This window comes from Colobus angolensis, unplaced genomic scaffold (genome assembly GCF_000951035.1).
Source record: "Colobus angolensis palliatus isolate OR3802 unplaced genomic scaffold, Cang.pa_1.0 Scaffold215, whole genome shotgun sequence".
NCBI classification, from domain to species: domain Eukaryota; kingdom Metazoa; phylum Chordata; class Mammalia; order Primates; family Cercopithecidae; genus Colobus; species Colobus angolensis.
This window is the reverse complement of record NW_012115322.1, coordinates 4,329,038-4,340,713: the sequence shown is the minus strand read 5'-3', so window position 1 is coordinate 4,340,713 and position 11,676 is coordinate 4,329,038. Positions and strand designations below refer to the sequence as shown.

Genomic DNA, 11,676 nt, shown 5'->3' with positions numbered 1-11,676 from the left:
ACACACACACACACACACACACACACACACACATACACACACTCCTCCACTGACATCCAGGTGTCTTAGTCTGGACACACACACACATACACACACACTCCTCCACTGACATCCAGGTGTCTTAGACTGGGTAGAGGCTTATTGATTTTATTGATCTTTTTAAATAATCAGCTTTTGGTTTTATTGTTTTTTTTCTATTGATTTCCTGCTTTCAGTTTGATTAATTTCTCCTCTTTTTTTCTTATTTTGCTTACTTTGGATTTCATTTGCTCTTCTAGTTTTCTAAAATGGAAACTTAGATGATTGATTTTAGATCTTCTTTCCTAATATATGCAGTGAGTCCTATAAATTTTTCTCTAAGCACTACTTTTCTCTGTCCCACAAATTTTGGTGTTACATTTTTGTTTTCAATCAGTTCAGAATATTTTAAAATTTCTTTTGAGATTTTTTTCTTCGATCCATGTATTATTTTAAATAACATATTTAAAATACTTGGGATTCTAAGTGTTTTGGGATTTTCCAGCTATATTTTTGTTTATTCATTTCTATTTTAGTTCCATTGTGATCTTAGGACACATTTTATATCATTTCTACTCTCATAAAATTTATTATATTTTTTTGTGGTTCAGAATGTAGTCTTTCTGGTGAATATTTCCATGTGAGTTTTAGAAAATGTGTGTTCTGCTCTTTTTGTGTGCAGTATTTTATAAATGCCAGTTAGATCAGTTGACTGATACTGTTGAGTTTGAGTATGTCCTTACTGATTTTTTGCTTGCTGTATCCATCCATTTCTGATAGAAGGCTATTAAAATTTCCAACTACAAAAGCGGATTCATCTGTTTTTCCTAGCGGTTCTATCAATTTTTGCCTCACATAGTTTGTTGCTCTGTTGTTAGGCACATACACATTAAGGATTGTTATATCTTCTTGGAGTATTAACTCTTATCATTATGTAATGTGCCTCTTCAACCCTAATACCTTTCCTTGCTGTGAGGTCTGCTCTGTCTGAAGTGATTATAGCTACTCTGGCTTTGTTTTGATTGGTGTAAGCATGGTGTATCTTTCTCTGTTCCTTTACTTTAATCTATATGTGTCTGTATTTAAAGTGGGTTTCTTATAGATAACAATTTGGGTCTTGTTTTTGTTCCACTCTGATCATCTCTTTCAGTTGGTGTATTTAGACCATTGATATTTAAAGTGATTATTGATTTCCTTGGGTTAATTAATATCTACCATATCTGTTAATGTTTTCTATGTGTTGCCCTTGGTCTTTGTTTCTGTTTTTGTCTTTTTGTGCTTTTAATTAAGAGTTTTATGCTTCTATTTTCTCTCCTTTCTTAGCATATCTATCATACTTTTTTCTTTGTGTGTGTGTGTGTATGTGTATGTGTGTGCCCTAGAATTTACACTGTACATTTACAGTTAATCCAAGGCCACTTGCAAGTAGCACTATAATGCTTCACAGGTTGTACAAGTACTTCATAATAAAAAATTTCAAATTCCTCCTTTCTGTCCCTTGTATCATTACTGTCATTCATTTGACACACAGACACACACACACAATGTGCCACATAACAATGTTTTGATCAGCGATGAACCACATATACAATTATAATGGACCTGAAAAATTCTTATTGCTTAGTGATGTCATAGCCATTGGAATGTTGTAGAACAGTGCATTACTTAGACATTTGTGGTGATGCTGGTGTAAACAAGTCTGCATTGCCAGTCATATAAAAGTATAGCACATATAGGCCAGGTGTGGTGGCTCACACCTGTAATCCCAACACTGGGAGGTTGAGGCTGGAAGATTGCTTGGGGCCAGGAGTTGGAGACCAGCCTGGGCAGAGACTCCATCTCTACAAAAAATAAAAACAATAGCCAGGTGTGGTGATATATTCCTGTAGTCCTAGCTGCCCAGTAGGCTGAAGCAGGAGGATTACTTGAGACTAGGAGTTTGTGGTTACAGTGAAGCATGATCATACCACTGTACTCCACTCTGGGCAACATTGTGAGATCCTGTCTAAAAAAGGAAAAGGAAAAGTATAGCATGCTGGCCAGGTGCCATGGTGGCTCATACCTGTAATCCTAGCACTTTGGGAGGCGTGAGGCAGGAAGGTCCCTTGAGCCAAGGAGTTTGAGACCAGCCTGGGCAACATAGGGAGACCCTGTCTCAATAAATGAATAAATAACGATTATTCACAGTACTAATACTTGATGATGATAATAAATATGTTACTAGCTTATGTATTTACTATTCTATACTTTTTAATCATTATTTTAGAAAGTACTTCTACTTATTAAAAGATGTAAAACAGCCTTAGGTCCTTCAGGAGGTATTTCAGAAGACATTATTATAGGAGATAATAGCTTCATGCAGGTTATTGCCCCTGAAGAGCTTCCAGTGGGACAAGATGTAGACATGGAAGACAGTGGTAATGATGATCCTGACCCAGTGTAGGCCTAGGCTAATGGATATGTTTATGTCTTAGTTTTTGACACAAAAAATTTACAAATAAGAAAAAGTTTATAGAATAAGAATTTAGAGAAAATATTTTATACAGCTGTATACTCTTTTAAGTTGTGTTATTAAAGAGACAGAAAGTTAAAAAAGGTAAAAGTTTATAAAGGGAAAAAGTTACAGTAAGCTGCTTAATTTATTATTAAAGAAAATTTTTTTTTTAAGTTTAGTGTAGCCTGAGTGTAGTCTACAACAGTGTAATGTCCTAAGCCTTTACATTCAGTCACCCCTCAACTTACCCAGACAACTTGTCATCCTATAAGCTATATGGTGTGCCCTATACAGTATATACCATTTTTTATCTTTTATACTGTAGTTCTACTGTACCTTATCCATGTTTAATGTTTAGATACAAAGATACTTCCCATTAGTTCACAGTTGCCTACACTAGCATGCTCTACATATTTGTAGCCTGGGAACAATAGGCTACAGCATATAGCGTAGGTGTGTAGTAGGTTGTACCATTAGGTTTGTGTAAGTACACTCTGTGATGTTCCCACAATGAATGAAATCATCAGATGCGTTTGTCAGAATGTTTCTTTTTTATTTCTTGATTTTAAGTTCAGGGGTACATGTGCACATGTGCAGGATGTGCAGGTTTCTTACATAGTTAAACACGTGCCATGGTGATTAGCTGCACAGATCATCCCATCACCTGGGTATTAAGCCCAGCATCCATTAGCTGTTATTCCAGATGCTCTTCCTCCTCCCACCCCCCACCCTCTGACAGGCCCCAATGTGTGTCATTCCCCCCACCCCCATGTGTTCTTATCATTCAGCTCCCACTTCTAAGTGAGAACATGCAGTATTTGATTTTCTGTTCCTGTGTTAGTTTGCTAAGGATAATGGCTTCCAGCTCCATTCATGTCCCTGCAGAGGACATGATCTCATTCCTTTTTTTGGCCGCATAATATTCTGTGGTGTACATGTACCACGTTTGCGTTAGTCTGTCATCCATCAATGGGCATTTAGGTTGATTCCATGTCTTTGGTGTTGTGAATAGTGCTGCAGTGAGCATGGATTCATGTATCTTTATAATAGAATGATTTATATTCCTTTGAGTATATACCAAGTAATGGGATTGCTGAATCAAATGGTATTTCTGTCTCTAGGTCTTTGAGGAATTGCCACACTGTTTTCCACAATGGTTGAACTAATTTACACTCGTACCAACAGCGTAAAAGCGTTCCTTTTTCTCCACAACCTCGCCAGCATCTGTTGTTTTTTGACTTTTTAATAATCGCCATTCTGACTGGTGTGAGATAGTATCTCATTGTGGTTTTGATTTGCATTTCTTTAATGATCAGTGATGTTGAGCTTCTTTTCATGTTTGTTGGCCGCATGAATGTCTTCTTTGGAGAAGTGTCTGTTCATGTCCTTTGATCACTTTTAATGGGGTTGTCTTTTTCTGGTAAATTTGTTTAACTTCCTTGTAGATGCTGGATATTATATCTTTGTCAGATGGGTAAATTGCAAAAAGTTTCTCGCATCCTGTAGGTTGTCTGTTTACTCTGGTGATAGATTCTTTTGCTGTGCAGAAGCTCTTTAGTTTAATGAGATTCCATTTGTCAAGTTTTGCTTTTGTGGCAGTTGCTTTTGGTATCTTTGTCATGAAATCTTCACTCATGTCTATATCCTGAATGGTATTGCATAGATTTTCTTCTAGGGTTTTTATAGTTTTGGGTTTTCCATTTAAATCTTTAATCATCTTGAATTGATTTTTGTTTCTGGTATAAGGAAGGGGTCCAGTTTCAGTTTTCTGCATATGGCTAGCCAGTTCTCCCAGCACCATTTATTAAATAGGGAATTCTTTCCCCATGGTTTGTTTTTGTCAGGTTTGTTGGAGGTCAGATGGTTGTATGTATGTGATCTTATTTCTGGGTTCTCGTCTGTGTGTCTGTTCTTGTACCAGTATCGTGCTGTTTTGGTTACTATAACCTTGTAGCATAGTTTGAAGTCAGGTAGTATGATGCCTCCAGGTTTGTTCTTTTTGCTTAGGATTGTCTTGGCTACTCAGGCTCTTTTTTGGTTCCATATGAATTTTAAAATAGTTTCTTCTAATTCTGTGAAGAATACCAATGGTAGTTTAATGGGAATAGCATTGAATCTATAATTTGTTTTGGGCAGTGTGACCATTTTCACAATATTGATTCTTCCCACCCATGAACATGGAATGTTTTTCCATTTATTTGTGTCCTTTCTGATTTCTTTGAGCGGTGGTTTATAGTTCTCCTTGGAGAGGTTCCTCACTTCCCTTATTAGCTGTATTTCCAGGTATTTTTTTTTGTGGCGATTGTGAATGTGAGTTCATTCGTGATTTGGCTCTCTGATTGCTTATTATTGGTGTATAGGAAGGTCAACAATTTTCGCACATTCATTTTATATCATGAGACTTGCTGAAGTTGCTTATAGGCCTAAGAAGCTTTTGGGCTGAGAAATGGAGTTTTCTAGAAATAGAATCATTTTATCTGCAAACAAAGATAATTTTACTTCCTCTCTTTCTATTTGAATACACTTTATTTCTTTCCCTTGCCTGATTGCCCTGGCCAGAACTTCCAATTCTATGTTGAATAGGAGTGGTGAGAGAGGGCATGCAATATTTGTCTTGTGCTGGTTTTCAAGGGGAATGCTTCCAGCTTTTGCCCAATCAGTATGTTACTGGCTGTGGGTTTGTCATATATGACTCTTACTATTTTGAGGTATGTTCCTTGAATACCTAGTTTATTGAGAGTTTTTATACATGAAGGGATGTTAAATTTTATTGAAGACCTTTTCTCTATCTATTGAGATAATCATGTATTTTTTTGTCTTGAGTACTGTTTAGGTGATGAATCACATTTATTAATTTGCATATGTTGAACCAGCCTTGCATCCCGGGGGTCTGCTTGATTGTGGTGGATAAGGTTTTTGATGTGCTGCTGGATTCAGTCTGCCAGTATTTTGTTGAGGAGTTTTGCATCAAGGTTCACCAAAGATGTTAGCCTGAAGTTTTCTTTTTTGTTTTATCTCTGCCAGGTTTTGGTATCAGGATGATGCAGGCCTTATAGAATGAACTAGAGAGGAGTCCCTCCTTTTCAATTTTCTGAAACAGTTTCAATAGGAATGGTACCAGCTCTTCTTTTTACCTCTGGTATAATTTAGCTGTGAATCTGTCTGGTCCTGGGCTTTTTTTGGTTGATAGACTATTTATTACTGCTTCAACTTTAGAACTCATTATTGGTCTATTTAGAGGTACAGTTTCTTCCTGGTTCAGTCTTTGGAGAGTGTATGTGTCCAGGAATTTATCCATTTCTTCTAGATTTTCTAGTTTATGTGCATAAAGGTGTTTATAGTGTTCTCTGATGGTAGTTTGTATTTCTGTGGGGTCAGTGGTGATACCCCGCTTATCATTTCTGATTATATTTGTTTGACTGTTCTCTCTTTTTTTTTTTTCCAACCATCAATGGCATTTTATTTTGGAAGTTTCTATGTATTACATAGGTATTAACTTCCTTCCTCTCCTACTCCTCCCCACAAAATCCAGAAAGTTATTTTTATACATAAACAACTGAACATATAAAAATCTCGGACCTAATTTCTCTAAAGTCTTGGGTTAAAAAAACTTGAGTGGCGCTTCTCCTTTCTGAGAGGACTACTTCTTAAGGAGGATTCATGGTGTGTTCTTTGCTCACTATAGATTTCTCCTCTTCTCTGGGAAAAAGATGGTCAATGCTTCTGCTTCCTTTTAATAAATTAATTTCTTAATTATTATACATTATTATTCCCCACTTGACACCTTCTTAGAAACTTGATTGTTGGTTGCATTTTTTATTTGGCAAAAATTCAATGTGGCTTTGCGTGGGATGTCTGAAGTGTCAGAAACAGCAGTGTTGATGTTCTGGTTTTGAGAGGGAAAATATATAGAGAGATGCATACATTTCCTAGAATAACAACTATAAGACTGAAATAGGGTGTGCACAGAGTTAAAAGGGCTGATAGACACTACTTGGTTTGGAATTCTGTGGCTGTCAACAATCAAGGACTGCAGTATAGGCCAGAATACAAATCTCCTTAGGAAGAAGTTTGGTTAGGCAAAACCACTGAGAAATGACAGTGTCTGCTACATTGTTCGAAGTATATTAGAGCAGACATGCACAAGAAGCAGCATTATGAGTCACGTGTAGTAAGTAGTCACCTATCGATAAACAGGGGCATTTGTGCAAATGCTCTGGCAACCTAGGCACTGGGGTAAGAGAAAAGAAGCATCCCATTAAAATGTACTTCCATCTGTAACTCACCCAAGACCCCGGGCCTCCTAAGCTTCATGATTTGCAAAGCCAAAATGAAATTTAGCATTACATGTCATTCTATGTCTTCTGGAAGCTGGTCCACTGGGTCTATCTCAGAAGAGCTGCTCAAGAGGGTAGCAAGTCTACCCAGAAGGGTATGCCTTAGTGATCTTCACATCATTCACAGGGCGGTCCTGGGAGTTTGTTTCTACCATTCCCACGCAAACCATTCCTATGCTCTGGCACACTCGGCCAAAAATGGTGTGTTTGCCGTCGAGCCACTGGGTGAGGGCAAGGGTCACAAAGAACTGGCTGCCATTGGTGTCTGGCCCTGCATTGGCCATTGCGAGAATTCCAGCCCCCGTGAATTTCAAGTCTGGATGAAGTTCATCTTCAAACTGTTTGCCATAGATAGATGCACCACCTCGACCTGTCCCTGTTGGGTCACCTCCTTGGATCATGAAGTCTTTGATAATTCTGAGGAATTTTGTGCCATTGTAGTAACCTCGACAAGCCAACTCAGCAAAGTTCTTACAGGTCTTTGGAGCATGCTTCCAGTACAGCTCCAGCACAATGATTCCCATGCTGGTCTCCAAGTAAACGTTGGGTGGCTGCCAGGAATCTGGGGGAATAACCGCCATAGAGAAGCCGGCGGCGGAATGCTTCTGTTCTCTCTTCTTTATTAGCCTAGCTAGTGGTCTATCTTATTAATTTCAAAAAAAAACCAACTCCTGGATTCATTGGTTTTTTTTTTTTGGAAGAGTTTTTCTTGTCTCTACTTCAGTTCAGCTCTGATACTGACTATTTCTTGTCTACTACTAGCTTTGGGGTCTGTTTGTCCTTGGTCCTCTAGTTCTTTTAGTTGTATTGTTAGGTTGTTAACTTGAGAACTTTCTAGCTTCTAGATGTGGGCATTTAGTGCTATCAGTTCCCCACCTAACACTGCTTTAGCTACATCCCAGAGATTCTGGTACATTGTATCTTTGTTCTCATTAGTTTCAAAGAAATTCTTGATTTCTGCCTTAAAATCATTATTTACCCAAGAGTGATTCGGGAGCAGGTTGTTCAGTTTCCATGTCGTTAGTTGTGCGGTTTTGAGTGAATTTCTTTTTTTTTTTTTTTTTGAGACGGAGTCTCGCTCTGTCGCCCGGGCTGGAGTGCAGTGGCCGGATCTCAGCTCACTGCAAGCTCCGCCTCCTGGGTTTACGCCATTCTCCTGCCTCAGCCTCCGGAGTAGCTGGGACTACAGGCGCCCGCCACCTCACCCGGCTAGTTTTTTTGTATTTTTTTTTTTTTTAGTAGAGACGGGGTTTCACCGTGTTCGCCAGGATGGTCTCGATCTCCTGACCTCGTGAGCCACCCGTCTCGGCCTCCCAAAGTGCTGGGATTACAGGCTTGAGCCACCGCGCCCGGCCGAGTGAATTTCTTAATCTTGAGTTCTAATTTGGTTGCGCTGTGGTCTGAGAGACTGTTTGTTATTTTTTCAGTTCTTTTGCGTTTGCTGAGGAGTGTTTTACTTCCGATTACATGATCAATTTTACTCAATTAAGTGCCGTGCAGTGATGAGAATAATGTATATTCTGTTGTTTTTGGGTGGAGAGTTCTATAGGTATTTGTCAGGTCTACTTTATCCAGAGCTGAGTTCAGGTCCTGAATATCTTTTAATTGTCTTTCTCTGTGATCTAATATTTTCAGTAGGAGTGTTAAAGTCTCCCACTATTATTGCGTGGGAGTCTAAGTCTCGTTGAAGATCTCTAAGAACTTGCTTTATGAATCTGGGTGCTCCAGTATTGGGCACATATATATTTAGATTAGTTAGCTGTTCTTGTGGAATTGAACCCTTTACCATTACGTCATGCCCTTCTTTGTCTTTCTTGATCTTTGTTGGTTTAAAGTCTGTTTTATCGAAAACTAGGATTGCAACCCCTGCTTCGTTCTGTTTCCCATTTGCTTAGTAAATTGTCTCCAATCTCTTTATTTTGAGCCTATGTGTGTCCTTGCATGTGAGATGGGTCTTGATTCTTTATCCAGCTTGCCATTCTGTGTCTTTTAATTGGGGCAGTTAGTCCATTTACATTTAAAGATAGAATTGTTATGTGTGGATTTGATTCTCTCATCATGCTAGCTGGTTATTTTGCAGACTTGTTTATATGCTTGCTTCATTGGGGCTGGTCTGTGTACTTTAGTGTGTTTTTGTAGCAACTGGTAACTGTTTTTCCTTTCCATATTTAGTGCTTCCTTCAGGAGCTCTTGCAAGGCAGGCCTGATGGTGATGAATTCCCTCAGCATTTGCTTGTCTGAAAAGGATCTTATTTCTCCTTTGCTTATGAAGCTTAGTTTGGCCCAGTATGACATTCTGGGATGGAAATTCTTTTCTTTAAGAATGTTGAATATTGACCCCCAGTCTCTTCTGGTTTGTAGGATTTCCATTGAGGGGTCTGTTAGTTTGATGGACTTCCCCTTGTAGTTGACCTAGGCCTTCTCTCTGGCTGCTCTTAATATTTTTTCTTTCATTTTAACCTTGGAGAATCTGATGATTATGTGTTTTGGGGATGATCTTCTCATGGAGTATCTTACTGGGGTTCTCTGCATTTCCTGAATTTGAATATTGGCCTGTCTTGGTAAGTTGGGGAAGTTCTCCTGAATGGTATCCTGAAGTATGTTTTTCAACTTGGTTCCCACTCTCCCCATCACTTTTAGTTACCCCAATCAGTCGTAGATTCAGTCTGTTTACATAATCCCATATTTCTCAGAGGTTTTGTTCATTCTATTTCCTTCTTTTTTCTCTAGTCTTGTCTGCTTGTCTTAATTGAGAAAGCCAGTCTTCCAGCTCTGAGATTCTTTCCTCTTCTTGATCTGTTCTGCTACTAATTCTTGTGATTGCATTATGAAGTTCTCATGTTGTGTTTTTTTTAACTCTGTCAGGTCATTCGTCTTCCTCTCTAAACTGGCTATTCTGGTTATCACCTCCTGCATAGTTTTACCATGATTCTTAGCTACTTTGCATTGGGTTAAAACATGTTCTTTTAGCTCAGTGAACTTCATTATTACCCACCTTCTGAAGCCTACTTCTATCATTTCAGCCATCTCAGTGTCAGCCCAGTTCTGAGCCCTTGCTTGAGAGATGTTGTGGTCATTTGGAGGAAAAGGACACTCTGACTTTTTGAGTTTTCAGTGTTTTTGCATTGATTCTTTCTCATCTTTGTGGGCTTATCTACATTTGATCTTTGAGGTTGCTGACTTTTGGGTGGGTATTTTGTGGTTTTTCTTTGTTGTTATTTTCTGTTTGTTTTTCTTTTAATAATCTGGTCACGCTTCTGTAGGGCTGCTGCAGTTTGCTGGAGGTCCACTCCAAACCCCATTTGCTCTGGTTCTTCCTGTACCTGGAGGTGTCACCAGTGAAGCCTACAAAACAGCAAAGATGGCAGCCTGCCCCTTCCTCTGGAAGCGCCATCCCAGGAGGATACTGACCTATTGCCACCTGAACGTGCCTGTAGGAGGTGGTTGGAGACCCCAGTTGGGAGGTTTCACTCGGTTAGGAGGAATGGGATCAGGGACCTACTTAAAGCACCAGTTTGGCTGCTTTTTGTTATAGCAGCTCTACTGTGTTGGTGATCCCTTTAGCCACCATTTGATCTGGGCTCTGCAAACCCCACTGGCTGAACTGACTGAGGAGCCCGAATGGCCAAAGTGGCAGCCTGCCCCACTCCTCAGACACTCCATCCCAGGGAGAAATTGGAGCTCTTTCAGCCCATAGAACATGGGTGGTGGCTAGAGGCTCTGGCTGGGAGGACCCGCCCCACAAGGTGGAGTGGATTGGGGATCCTACTTACAGAATCAGTAAAAAAACGGCTGTGTCATGTTAGGAAATTGCCTCTGCCCAGGTAGCAGCCCTCCCCTCTCCTGGACACTTTGCCCCAGGGAGAGGTAAGAAAGGTAAGAGCTCTGTCAGGTCATGGCTGGAGGGCCTGGCTGGGAGGTCCCACCCAGTGAGGACGTATCTATATCTGTCTGTATGGTATGTGTAAGTAAAATGTTTATATATGTAAGCATACATAATTGAATATATTGTTCCTGTTATTGTTTTGAACAAACCGTTGTCAGTTAGATAATTAACAGTAGGAAAAATATAAGTTTTTGTTTTATCCTTTCTCCCCAGTACTCTTCCTATGTTTATGTAGATCTGAGTTTCTAACCAGTATCATTTTTCTCCTCTCTAAAGAACTACTTTTAAGATTTCTTATAAGGCAGGTCTACTGGCAACAAAGTCCTCAATTTTTGTTTGTCTGAGAAAGTTTTTATTTCTCCTTCACTTTTGAAGGGTAATTTCACAGAGTACAGAATTTTAGGTTTGTAGGTTTTTGTTTTTTTTTTTTAACTCAACACATGAATTATTTCACTCCATGCTATTCTTTCTTCCATGATTTCTGAGGAGTATCTGATGTGATACTTTATCTTTCCTCCTTTGTAGCTAAGGTGTTTTTCCCCCTTTGGCTTCTTTCAAGGTTTTTTCTTTACCTTTGATTTTCTGATGTTTGAATATCATATGCCTAGGTATAGGGTGGTTTTGTTTGTTTTTGTTTTGGCTTTTATCCTCCTTGGTGTTGTTTGAGCTTTCTGAATCTGTGGTTTGGTGCCTGACATTAGTTTGGAGAAAGTCTCAGTCATTGGTACTTCATATATTGCTTCTGTTCCTTTCTCAGAATTTGCATTATGCATATTTAGTAGTATTTTGTTCTGTTTTATTCTTTTTTTTTTTTTTTGCTTTGCTTTTCAGTCTTGGAAGTTCCTATTGTCAGTTCATCAGTTAACATTTGGGTTGTTTCTACTTATTCACTACCATGAGTAATGCTGCTATGAATTAGTGTACTAGTAGTTTTTTGTTTT

The 11,676-nt window shown here is 39.0% G+C and overlaps 1 protein-coding gene and 1 pseudogene across 2 annotated transcripts in view; one reads left to right on the top strand and one right to left on the bottom strand.

The window, feature by feature from the left end:
• Positions 1–11,676, top strand: part of EPC2 (enhancer of polycomb homolog 2 (Drosophila)) — a 150,349-nt gene that overhangs the window by 69,157 nt on the left and 69,516 nt on the right. The gene's annotated exons all lie outside the window — the stretch shown is intronic.
• On the bottom strand, positions 5,955–7,448 carry LOC105512591 (annotated as a pseudogene). Its single transcript, XR_001001879.1, has one exon. The product of XR_001001879.1 is annotated as a peptidyl-prolyl cis-trans isomerase-like 1 pseudogene (transcript).